This window comes from Tenrec ecaudatus, chromosome 5 (assembly GCF_050624435.1).
Source record: "Tenrec ecaudatus isolate mTenEca1 chromosome 5, mTenEca1.hap1, whole genome shotgun sequence".
NCBI classification, from domain to species: domain Eukaryota; kingdom Metazoa; phylum Chordata; class Mammalia; order Afrosoricida; family Tenrecidae; genus Tenrec; species Tenrec ecaudatus.
The window spans coordinates 147,600,080-147,612,446 of NC_134534.1; the positions used below are offsets into that span (position 1 = coordinate 147,600,080).

Here is a 12,367-nt window from a genome sequence, read left to right on the forward strand (position 1 = left end):
GAGTGACATGGCGTTTAAGGCATAAGAGGGGTAGTAAGAGGGGAATCTTAAACTCTCCTCTTTTATTTAAGAAAATAAAAGATGCACTAAGAATGTCGATGGCATTTTCTCTCTCTCAATGGAATGAATCTCTTTGTCTCTGTCATGTTTCTTTCATTAAATGTAATTATTTCTTATTTTCCTGATTATAAAACTAAGACATCCTTATTGCTGAAATCTCGGGCAGCACATCATCAGCTACCCAGAGAAAACCACTGTTATCCTAGCAGTGACTCACCTTCCTGTTAAGTCTGTTACTTAATAGAATGATGTCATCCTGGACAAACAAGGTCTTTTGCCCGTTTAATTTCATCATACGCATTTTTCCTTAGCATTACTGGTGCTCCATAAATGCGATTATTGACAGTTGCATGCTGTGCTATTCTGTTGCTATTCATAGGATATTGTGGGATGTTGAGGTATTTCCTTTAATTTCCTATCAAACATAACATTGCAGTGAGCAAGCACCTTTGTGCATTTAACTTTACTCATATTTTGGATTACCATGAAAGAAATGTCTAACATCAAAGTTTCTAGAGAAGAGGTCGTCAAGTGTGTGGGCTAATATTCGTCAGTAGGATAAGTCTTAGCTCAAATCTCTGTTGGCGTAAACATCCCAATGAAGAGGCTGCCCACACCTCGGGCCCAGCTCTCTCCACACCTGCTGCTCCAGGTCTGTCAGTGCCGCGCTTTTCCCGTGCTCATCCAGCAGAGGCTGAGCATCTGTCTCAGGCCAGTGTGGCACCAGCCACAGGGGAATGGCAGTGAGTGAAACTGATGTGGCCCCTGCCTTGTTGCTTGAGGTGCTGTCCTGTATAAATAGAGGACACACCTCATCCCTTTAAGTGACTTAGTTGGTGATCTTGAGGAGCATATAAAGTGAAGAGGACCCCTTCTGGCGTAGTGGGTTACATGTTGGGCCCCTAAGCGCAAGGCCAGCAGTTTGAAAGGACGAGCTTCTCTGAGAGAGAAAGATGGGACTTTGTTTTGTACCCCCTCGAGGTTTTGCTGTTGCTAGTTTCCAGGGAGTCGCTTTCTACACTGCACGACCGAGTGAAACACGGCCCCGTCCAGTGCCATCCTCACAATTGTTCCTATGTCTGAGCCCCCATTGCTACCACTGTGGCAACCCATCTCCTTGTGGGCCTTCCTCCCTCTGGCTGCCCCTCCACTCTAGTGAGCATGGTGTCCTTCTCCAGGGACCAGTCTCTCCTGACAACATGTCCAAGTATGTGAGATGAACTCTCAACATCCTGGCCTCTAAGGAGCTCTCTGGACATACTTCTTCCCAGACAGATTTGTTTGTCCTTTAGCAGTCCATGGGACTTTTCAATAGTCTCTAACACCACCATTCAAATGCATTGATTTTTCTTTTTTATTAATTCAGTAGCCAACTTTGACATCCATATGAGGCCATGGAAAATATCATGGCTTGGGCCAGGCACACCAACATCTAAACAGGCCGAATGCAGTAGATTTACCCAATGCAACATGCCTTTGGATCTCTTAACTGCTGCATCCATGAACATTGATGCTGGAGCCAAGGGAAAAACAATCCTTGGAAGCTTTGATCATTTCTCCATTTACCATGATGTTACCTATGGATCAGGTTGTGAGGACTGTGGTTTTCTTTATATTGAGTCCTAATCCATACCGAAGGCTGTGATCCTTGACCTTGAGCAAGTACCTCAAGTCCTCCTTACTTTCAGCAATCAAAGCCATGTCATCTGCATGTCAATGTTTATTTATAAGCCTTCCTCCAATCCTGATGCTGCGTTTTTCTTTATATAGTCCAGTTTCTTTGCTGATTCACTCAGCCTACAGATGAATAAGTATGGTGAGATGCACACCTTTCCTGATTTTAAACCATGGGCTATTCGCTTGTTCTGTTTGCACAATTGCTTCTTGATTAATGTACACGTTCCACATGAGCATAACAAAGGGTTCTGGAATTACTGTTATTCTCAAGGGTATCCAGAGCTTTTTATGATTAGACCTCTTGGTGGGTATGTGTTGGGGATTTAAGAGTCCAAGTATGAGAAGTGCCCAGCCCAGGGCTTGGCTCATTGTGGCGGCCCCAGAACAGCAGGCATCCTGGAGCAGTGGGAGGAACACGGACTGCTTCCGTTTATTTGCTGGCACCCAGGCCTGATTCGATTAGGCTGTTCGTAATCACTCTGCTCAACGGCCCCACTCCAGGCTAACAGCCTTGAAATGGTGCCATTGTCGTAATTCAAAAATGATGGTTTGCTTGTGTATCCCGCCTCTTAGAGGAAGAGGATCCACTTCTGCTTTTCATCAAGTCGTTGTCACTCAGGGCTTGCAAAGCTTTCTCAGCCCACTAGCTCAACCCACCCTCTCAATCGCCCAGTCAAGGCAGTATTGTTATTTCCCCCGCTTGAAAATGGAGAAACAGGTGCTTCCTTCTCTAACATTCTCTGTTGCTTCTTTGTTACCCTACTACTGCTCTGCCTGAAGGCCTCCTCTTCCTATGGGTCTCTCTCCAAAGCACACCCTTTCTCCAGCACCCTCGATGGATTCTCAAAGAGGCCCCTCCCCTGAGAGGGAGCTGCTGGTGTGGGCACAAAGGTGAACAGCAAAGATCCATGCCCCCCAAAGATCCATGTCCCCAAATATCTCCCAGTCTAGTGTCAAGTTATTGAAGAAGTATGACAAACACAGGCTTAATTGTGCTTACTTACTAACCTGTTGTGAGTAATTTCACATTCTCTCCCCACTTCAAAGACTCTGCTTCTAGACATGGCTGGCATCTGGTTCTCTTCAAACCCCACAGCACCTTCCTGTAGAATCAAAGCCTCTTTTCCCCTTTACACACCCTGACAAGGAGCCCTAGTGAGGCTGTGGGCTAGTAAGCAATGGTATATCCCACCACCTGTTCTTCATGAGAGCGATGAGGCGCCTGCTCTCATAAACATTTGCATCCTTGGAATGTCTATAGAAGACTGCTGTGAATCGGAATCGACTGTTGGCAGTGGGTTTGATTTGGGGGCACTGGGATAAGAGTACCTAGTAATCAAGGTAAACGTGGGTTTACTTGTGCGTATTCACTGATTGGTAGTGAACAGTTTCACATTTTTCACCACATCAAAGACTGTTTACTACAGATTAGTAAGTAAGCACAAGTAAGCCCGTATTTATCTGGCTTATTGGATTATCCCCTACTGCCAAAGGGACTTGGGAACCCTGCTGGCAGAGTGGTTATGTGTTGGGCTGTTAACGGCAAGGTCAGCAGTTTGAAACCACCAGACACTTCAAGGGAGAAAGATGGGCCCTTTTACTACCATATAGAGTTTGGCCTGGGAACCCCACAACGGCAACTCTTCCCCGTCCTACAGGGCCTCAAGGAGTCAGCATCAGCTCCATGACACTGACTTTGGTTTTGGTTTGCCAGAGCAACTGAAGCGCCTTTAGAATTTATACAAGGGCAAGGCCATCCACAAATCTGTTCTTGAAAGTACAGTGGCTTGGCTCGGACAAACTTAGTCCTCAAAGTAACATCCTTGCTTTTCAACACTTTAAAGAGGTCTTGTGCAGCAGATGTACCCAGGGCAATGCATCGTTTGATCTCTTGACTGCTGCTTCCATGAGCATTGATTGTGGACCCAAGCAAGATGAAATCCTTGACCACTTCCATCTTTCCTCCGGGACTCATGATGTGATGTATTACTCCAGGTCTGAGGGTTTGGGTTTGCTTCAGTGAGTTCCAATCCTCACTGAAGGCTGCAATCCTTGATCTTCTTCAGTCAGTGCTTTACATCTTCCTCACTTTCAGCAAGCAGGTTGTGTCGTCCGCATATTGCTAATAAGCCACGTCCTTCAGATAGCCTGGCTTCTTGAACTATTTGCTCAGTATACAAATTAAATAAGTATCGTGAAAGGACACAACCTTGACAGGCACCTTTCCTGATTTTAAGCTCTTGTTCGGTTTGCACAACTGCCTCTCGATCCAAGAGCTGCTCAAGAGCTGGATTAGTATAACTCGTGGTGCCGTCTGTCCTCTTGACATTAAGGAGATTCTAAATTCAATATTTCATATTTGGGGCAGCATCCCTCAAGTTTTACATTTTGTGTCCTTTTAAGTTTTATGACAATGCCCAGGCAGCATAGCCACAAATTTTGTTTATGTGGGCATAGAATTCGAACCACACTCCTGATTTTGGGAGTCATTTGGGGATGCCTTTGTGGCTAATGGCTCTACATGGTGTTTTAATCTACCTGACAAAAGTGGTAAGAAACCTAGCATCAAGCAGGTGAACTGTAGAAGCATCTTTTGTACCCCAGGTGTGGCTTCTCCATTGGACCAAGCAGCAATGCAGTATTGGCAGAGCCTCTGCTTCCATGTTGTCTATCCCTCAACATGGCTCCACAGGGTTTCTGTACTGCAAAATAAAGCCCAACTCTGGAAACCAATAAATAACCACCGTGTTCTGAAATCCCCATTCTTCTAAAGGCGATTCATAGTTTATGACTGTCCACACAGTCAAATGCCTTTATATAATCCGCAAAATACAAGTAAACATCTTTCTGGTATTCTTCACGTCAGCTAAGATTCATCTGAAGTCAGCAATTATATCCTTTGTTCCACGTCTTTTTCAGAATCCAGCCTGGGCCTCTGGCAACTCCCTGTCAATGTACTATTGTTGGATGATGATGATATTTTTCGATAATGTACATATTCTGTTGGGTCACCTGTCTTTGGTATAGGTCCAAATATGGATCTCTTCTAGCCCGCTGGCTAGGCAGGTGTCTTCCCAATTTCTTATTAGATGCACTTAAGTGTGTATGTGACGGATAGCATTGCTGACTCTGACTGTACAAGCCCAACCTTTGAGTGGACACGCATAAGCACGCATGTGATATAACTGGTCCTCACTGCGCATGCTCATGCTTCGTGTCTTTACTGCACACGCACAAGCTTATGGTCCTTACTATTGTGGGTGTGTCTCTTCCAATAGTCTTGTAGTGTGTACCTGGTTTGTTCGAAAGGATCTTTATGGGTATGTCTAGCTAGTCTTTGCTGATGGTACCTTTGGAGGGGATGGCTTGACTTTTCCTAAGCTTCCTGCATATCAGAAGCACCTCTTCTTTTCAGGGGAGCCACCTGCCCTGGAGACACTCAGCTTTACTTTGGGCAGGACAGTCTGCCGCTCTGTCATGCTCATGGAGCTGCTGCCTCTATCACCACCATGTCTCTGTCTCTGATCTTAGAACTAACTCTCTCTCTTTTAAAAAGCATTTTATTTGGGGCTCATACAACTCTTATCACAATCCATACATACATCAATTGTATAAAGCACGAGCTTTAACACCCAGGGACATTGGGGCCCAAAGCCTGCACTCCGCTCCTGGCTCGTCTTTCTTGATGGCAGTGAGAGAGCGCCTTCTTGCTGCCAAGGGGGCTCGTTGTATACTTAGTGGGATGACAAAAATGACCAAGCTGCACGCTGGAGTGCCAAGTGTGATTTACGATCACGATGAATGTGGGTGTTGGAGCTTATATGCTGAGCGCTAGATGTGCAGAAGGCTACAGATAGCAGAGAAAACCCCAAAAATCTACTTGGAGAGTCCCCACTATTGAATTCCTCTGACCATTAGCTAGGACTCTAAACAGCCGTGCCCTTAGGCAGAGTACATTAGGAAGTGGTTTGCCATGGCTCCTCTAATCAGCCCAGGAAGGGGCCGTCTCTTAGGGGCAGGCCAGGGTATATGTCCTTGACATAGACGGTCTTTCGTGGGTCACGTGCTCATGAGTCATGCATGCCCCGACTCCCTTGGTCAGAAAGCCCTGGACCAATCTTCTGAGCTGCTCTGTCTCCCATAATGCGTGTGTCTCAGTCCTGTTTCTGTACTTCTGCGCTTGTGATGTATTAATCTGCTACCAGTCATGCTTCGCCAACAGTTTCCTTTGCCCTCACATATCCTAATTAAGCATCTAATTCTCTGTAAACCCTTGGATGCCAGTGGGACCTCATGCTAATGGACTCCGTTGTGTGTTGCCTTTTTATTTCTAAGATTTAACAGTCTCCTTAAATTATATTTGAGATTAAGGGTCCTGTTTTTACACTAAAATGCCTATTAATTATCATTCAAACTGATTTATACACTCTTTCAGCATCTTCTTTTACCCAGACCCACCAGGAAACGAGAAAATCGGAATGGCTACACCTAGTTATTTGGTGGAATTTACAAAGACCTGGTGGTGGAGTGGTTACTCTGCAAGCTGCTAACAGTTTGAAAGCACCCGCCACTCTGTAGGGTAAAGACGAAACTTTCTACTCTGCGAACAGTTCTGCTCTGTCTAGCTATCTTCTTGCCTGCCTGTCTCTCCTTCTTCTTGCCTGCTGAGCTTTGGTTTGTTTGGGGGGAAATACTGCCCATTTTGTCTCATGGGGTTGACTGTACTGGGACCCCCACAAACTGTGGCCTGTAGACACCTTTCAAGCCTGGAACTGAACCCACCCTGGAGATCAACTTTTGGCTAAAATTGGATTTTCCTGCTCCTGAAACAGATCACTGAACTGAGCAGGAACTTTTAACAGTAAATATTTGTTGAATTAATAGTTTCTGTACCCAGATGCCCCATAGTGCCCCACACCTCATTCATTTCTATAAATAATTTAATAAGCATTGGCTGATCTTTTGCATCTATCCTTAAGCAATAATAGCTTACCGAGTTACAAAGGGAAAAAGTGATGAGAAACTGAACGTATTGTAATAAATGATGGAGGTACATGTATGCTACATTATTTTTCTCAACATTCAAATTATGAAAAGTAGCAGTAAAACATAAAATTTGGAAGAATTATATAGTCAACACTCACATACCTGCTCCCCAGAATATAATCTATATTTTCCCCTTTCTTTATTATAGATTTATATTCCTTTCTCTAGTCCTTTAGCCAACCATCAAGTAGTTTATTCTTCATGCATTTTAATATAAGTTGTAAACAGTAGTAAACTTCACACCTAAACAATGAAAAAATGGAACCCTGATTTTTAGTTAATCTTAATCATAACAACTTTTCTTTTTTAATAGAAAGGAAAAATATGCAAATGTTTATATAAAAATAATTTTGTTATTAAAAAGTATTGTATGAAAATAGTATGTTTACGGAAAACATTCTTTTTCTTTTTTTTTACATTTTATTAGGGGCTAATACAACTCTTATTACAATCCATACATATACATACATCAATTGTATAAAGCACATCCGTACAGTCTTTGCCCTAATCATTTTCAAAGCATTTGCTCTCCACTTAAGCCCTTTGCTTCAGGTCCTCTTTTTTTTCTTCCCCTCCCTCCCCGCTCCCCCCAAAAACATTCTTTTGTCACTAATAAAAGTTTCATTCTTCTCTGAAGGTAGGCAATAAGGAAAAAAGAAATAAGACATGTCTATAGTAAGGGGTTAGAGTCACCTTATGAATGCCCAGCTATATGAGGTTTAAGGGAAGTACTTCCTACCTCCTCCCAACAACAAAACCTTCTTGAACTGGGTTCTCTAGAGAAAGAGAGCCAGTGAGTGAGTAGAGAAAGATTGACTGATGTTACAGGATTGGCTCATATAGTAGGGCTGATAAATCCAAAATCTGTAAGCTGCATGTCAGGTTGAAGGCGTCTGCAGGTTGACATTCCAAGACTGAGTGACCTAAAGAGTGTGGAGAGAGTTAAGAGAGTATACTTTCTGCCAAAATATTTATTTTTAGTCTGAAGGCAGGTTGCACCCTAAGGAACTCCCCTTTCAATTAACAATTGATTACAAGGTGATTGCGTTATATTACATTATGGAACATCAAGTAGTCTTATGTTTGGAAAAATTACTGCGAACCACAGTCGAACCGAATTGACCTACAAAATTAATCATCGCATGTAGCTTGCTTTCTTCTTTCATGAGGTGGCTCTGGGCAATTCCAAGGGTTTAGACTTGGTTAACAGTGAAATCAAGCTACGAGGTATTGGACTGGAGATAAAAATGGAGATAAAGATGGATGATAAAGGACTGGAAGAAGTGATGGTTGGGTATTGGAGGGTGCATGGATGAACCCCGAAGGTTAAACACAGAGAAGATAGGGCAGAGGGCAGAGCTTGGGGTGCCCGTGAACACGAAGAAGCAGGACGGGAAAGTGGTGCTACTGAAAGTGTCCGAGGAGGTGCAGTCAGAAGTGTGGCGTGCTATGACTACCACACACCAGAACTACAGGAGCACATCAACACATACCTGCAACAAGGCTGGAGACGAGACCTGGAGAAGGTTTCTGAGCTCTTCTCCAACTCTTTGCTACACCGTTGACACAAGAGAATGCAAACGCCTAGAGATCACTTGAAAATCGGTGGCAGGGCTAGGGCAACACCAGTGCTGTCCAAACGGCGCTTTTCCAACTCAGCCACACCAAGGGTGCCTTCCGCAAAAGCCAAGTACCTTCAGGTATTGGTTTTCACCATTAAAAAACAATTATATGAGCGTTATCTGCCACATTAGAATTAGAACAAATGCTATTTTTACATTAACGCAAAGCTATATACAGTTAATTTTTGTTAAATCATCAAGGGAAATTTACATTCTCTTTAGCATTTCACAACTTTTCATTAAACTCCTCCCACTTTTGGATGGATATAAAAATCTAACTCTGCCAGAATTTTAATACCCACTCTCACCTTCTATCCTATATTCATGAAAAACAAGTCTCCAGGAACTGATGGGATGCCAATTGAAATGTTTCAACAAACTGATCCAGCTCTGGAAGCACTCACTCGTCTGTGCCAGGAAATTTGACAGACAGCTATCTGGCCAGCTAACTGGAAGAAATCCAGATTTGTGCCTATTCAAAAAAAAAGTGACCCAACAGAATGTGAAAATTACCAGGAAATATCATTAAAATCACATTCAAGTAAAGTTTTGCTGAAGATCATTTTTAAAACAGTTACAGCAGTAGTACATGGACAGGGAGCTCCCAGAAATCCAGACCAGATTCAGAAGAGAGCCTGGAAGGAGGGATATCTTAGCTGCTGTCAGATGGTTGGGGGCTGAATGCAGAGAATTCCAGACAGATGTTTATTTGTGTTTTATTGACTATATGAAGGCATTTGTCTGTGTGGATCATAACAAATGATGGATAACTTTGTGAAGAATGGGAATTCCAGAACATTCCATTGAGCTCATGTGGAACTTGTACATAGACCAAGAGGTAGCCCTTCCAATAGAATAAGGGAATCGTGCGTGCTTTAAAATCAGGAAAGATACACACCCAGGTTGCATCCTGTCACCATCCTCAGTCCATCGACATGCTGAGCAGATGATTGGATAAGACGGGCTGTAGGAAGAACATGGCATGAGGATTGGAGGAAGGCTCATTAGCAACCTTCAAAGTACGAATGACACCTCCTTGCTCGCTGAAAGCCAAGAGGGCTTGACGCTTTTACTGATGAAGATCAAAGACCACAGCCTGCAGTGTGGATTTCACCCTCATGTGCAAAACCCGAAGATCACCACAACCGGACCACTGGACAGCATCGTGGAGAAAAGACTGAAGTTACCGAGGATCTCATTTTGCTTGGATTTGTTAGTTTCTGGATTGGGATACCTCTGTTCTTGCTTCGCAACGCTGGAAGAATTCATGTGGCAGAAACATGTTTGTGGTCCAGTGACTTTTACGAGGAAAAGGGAAGTTTGGGGGAAGTACAGGACATGCTGTTTCAGGAAAGTATACGGAGCTGCATGGAACCGCACAGGGCTTCAAGACTGAATGCAAAAAAACAAAACAAAACCCACATGGAAAGAATCCAGGAACAGGAGCACAGCAACCACACTTGCAGAGCCAGGAAATCCTGGGGGCCAAAGGGGACGCCCCAGAGAAGACTCTGAGTGGGCACACAGGCACGTGCACATCGGAAGCCAAGAGTCATCTCACCCTCCACCTGCAGTGTGCACCAGAACAAGAGCGGAGAAAAAAGGGCTGGCAGCCTGACCGCTGTGTGCTTGTGTCCCCACTGGCTCTGGAGGCGTGGTGGAGGGTATTGACAGACCTTGTTGGCGGAGTTAGGCACACCTGTGTGGTGTCATGTGCCTAGGTCAGCGGTTCTCAACCTGTTGGTTGTGACCCCTTTGGGGATCGAACAGCCCTTTCACAGGAGTCGCCCGATTCATAACAGTAGCAAAATGACAGGAAGTAGCAATGAAAATAAGTTTATGGTTGGGGTCACAACCACATGAGGATCTGTATTGAAGGCTCACCGCATTAGGAAGGTTGAGAACCACTGGCCTAGGTAGTGACTAGGTTGTTTCACCTGCGCTTAGGTGGTCCTAGTCTTCCAGGGCTCAGTTTGGATTTTTCCATAGGTGTCTAATGGGTGCCTGATTTCCCTGAAGCTCCTTTATTGTGGCCCTATGCAGGCATTTGGGGAGACAACCCCCTTAATCCTTATTCTGGCTCCCTAGCAGGTTCACTATCAACATCCAGGAAAATAAGAGTCAAGAAAGAAGGCCACATATTGCGTTGTGCAAATCTGATTCAAACGACCTCTTCAAAGTATTAAAGGGCAAACATGTTGCTTCAGGACTAAGGTGCTTTAAGGACCTAAGCCACGATATTTTCAGTCACCTCAAATGTGCAAGGAAATTGGACAATGAACATGGAAGCCTGGGAAGGATTTGATACACTTGAATTCGAGTGTTGGTGAAAAGTCTTGACCATCTATCTTGGAAGAGTTACAACCATAATTCTTTTTTTTTTTTTCAACCATAATTCTTCGTAGGGAAGGACATTGACTTTTTCTCACATACCTGGACAAATTGTCAGGAGGGTGCAGTCATTACAGAAAGACATCCTGTTTGACAGGGTCAGCAAACGAGAGGAAGACCTTCAGTGACATGGATTGACTCCGTGGCTGCAACAATGGGCTCAAAACATAGCCATGATTGTGGGGTGGCACAGGACCAGGTCGTACGTATTTTGTTCTGTCGACGTCAATCCAGTGGCATCCGACAGCATTAACAACAGCAGTTGTATAATTTACCACAAGCTGGGTGACTCTCAACAGAAATGTCTTCTCTGACAGTTCTGGAGACGAGGCGTCTGAAATCAAGGTGTTGGCAGGGCCGCACTCCAGAGGCATAGGAGAGATTCTTTTTCATGCTTCTTGTAGTCTGAAGATTGTTGGCTTACCTGTCTTGTGGCCGCATCCATCCCTCCGTTCTCTGCCTTTGTTTGCACATCGTTTTCTTCTATAGATATATAGGCACCTACACTTTCTCCTCCTTCTTCTATAGATATATAGGCATCTACAGTTTCTTCTCCTTCTTCTATAGATATATAGGCATCTACACTTTCTCCTTCTTCTATAGATACATAGGCACTTACACTTTCTCCTCCTTCTTCTATAGATACATAGGCATCTACACTTTCTCCTCCTTGTCTGTCTGAAATCTCCCTTGGCCTTTGTCTTACAATAATTGCTCCTGGCATTAGAGTATGCCTGAATGAATCATATCAAGGTCTGTAAGTTAATTATACTCACAGAGACCCTTTTCCCAACAAGGTCACCTAGACAGGTCTGTGGATTAAGATTCAGACATAATTTTTGGCGGAGGGAAGTCACAATGAAAATTGTTACATATCTCAGCTGAGGATCACCAATTAGCCAAGAATGAACACTGTTTTTCGAGTCTGACTAGTTAAGGAGGTTTTGTTACACATTACTTTATAGACTTTGTGTTCTAAAAAAAAAACTCCACCATTTGCTGTTTATGATCAATAAAAAATAACACGATTCGCATGTTTTTCAAGTAGCATAGCCCTTTTCCCATTTCAGACCCAATATTCTAGAGGAGAATGCTACATATATTGCCTGCCTTGTGTAGCCCTGGGGCATCCCCTTGTAACCTTCATGTTTGTTAAAGGTGGTTTTAGTTGCAAGAAAAACTCCCCTAACAGCGATTTAAACAAAAAAGATGTCTAATTTTCCAGAACAAGTCTAGAGCAATGAGACCTCCAGGGCTGATGTAGCAGCTCAGAGACAGCAGGCATCTGTGTTTGTGTCTCCCAAGTCTGTGGGCATCTCTCTTGTGGTTCCCGAATGGCTGCCACTAGCCCCGGACTCTCGGGTCTCTCACTTCCCAGCAAGGAGACGGGGACTAGTATGTAACGATCCCTCCTTTGATTATGTGTCAGAGATGAAGGGCCCTCTCTCCTAGCCCCAGACTCTCGGGTCTCTCACTTCCCAGCAAGGAGTCGGGGACTAGTGCGTAACGATCCCTCCTTTGATTATGTGTCAGAGATGAAGGGCCCTCTCTCTACCATCAGACTTCCTCCT

The 12,367-nt window shown here is 44.1% G+C and overlaps 1 protein-coding gene across 3 annotated transcripts in view; it reads left to right on the plus strand.

Moving 5' to 3' along the window:
* HRH1 (histamine receptor H1) overlaps nucleotides 1-12,367 on the plus strand; it is a 129,866-nt gene that overhangs the window by 111,211 nt on the left and 6,288 nt on the right. The window lies entirely within an intron of this gene.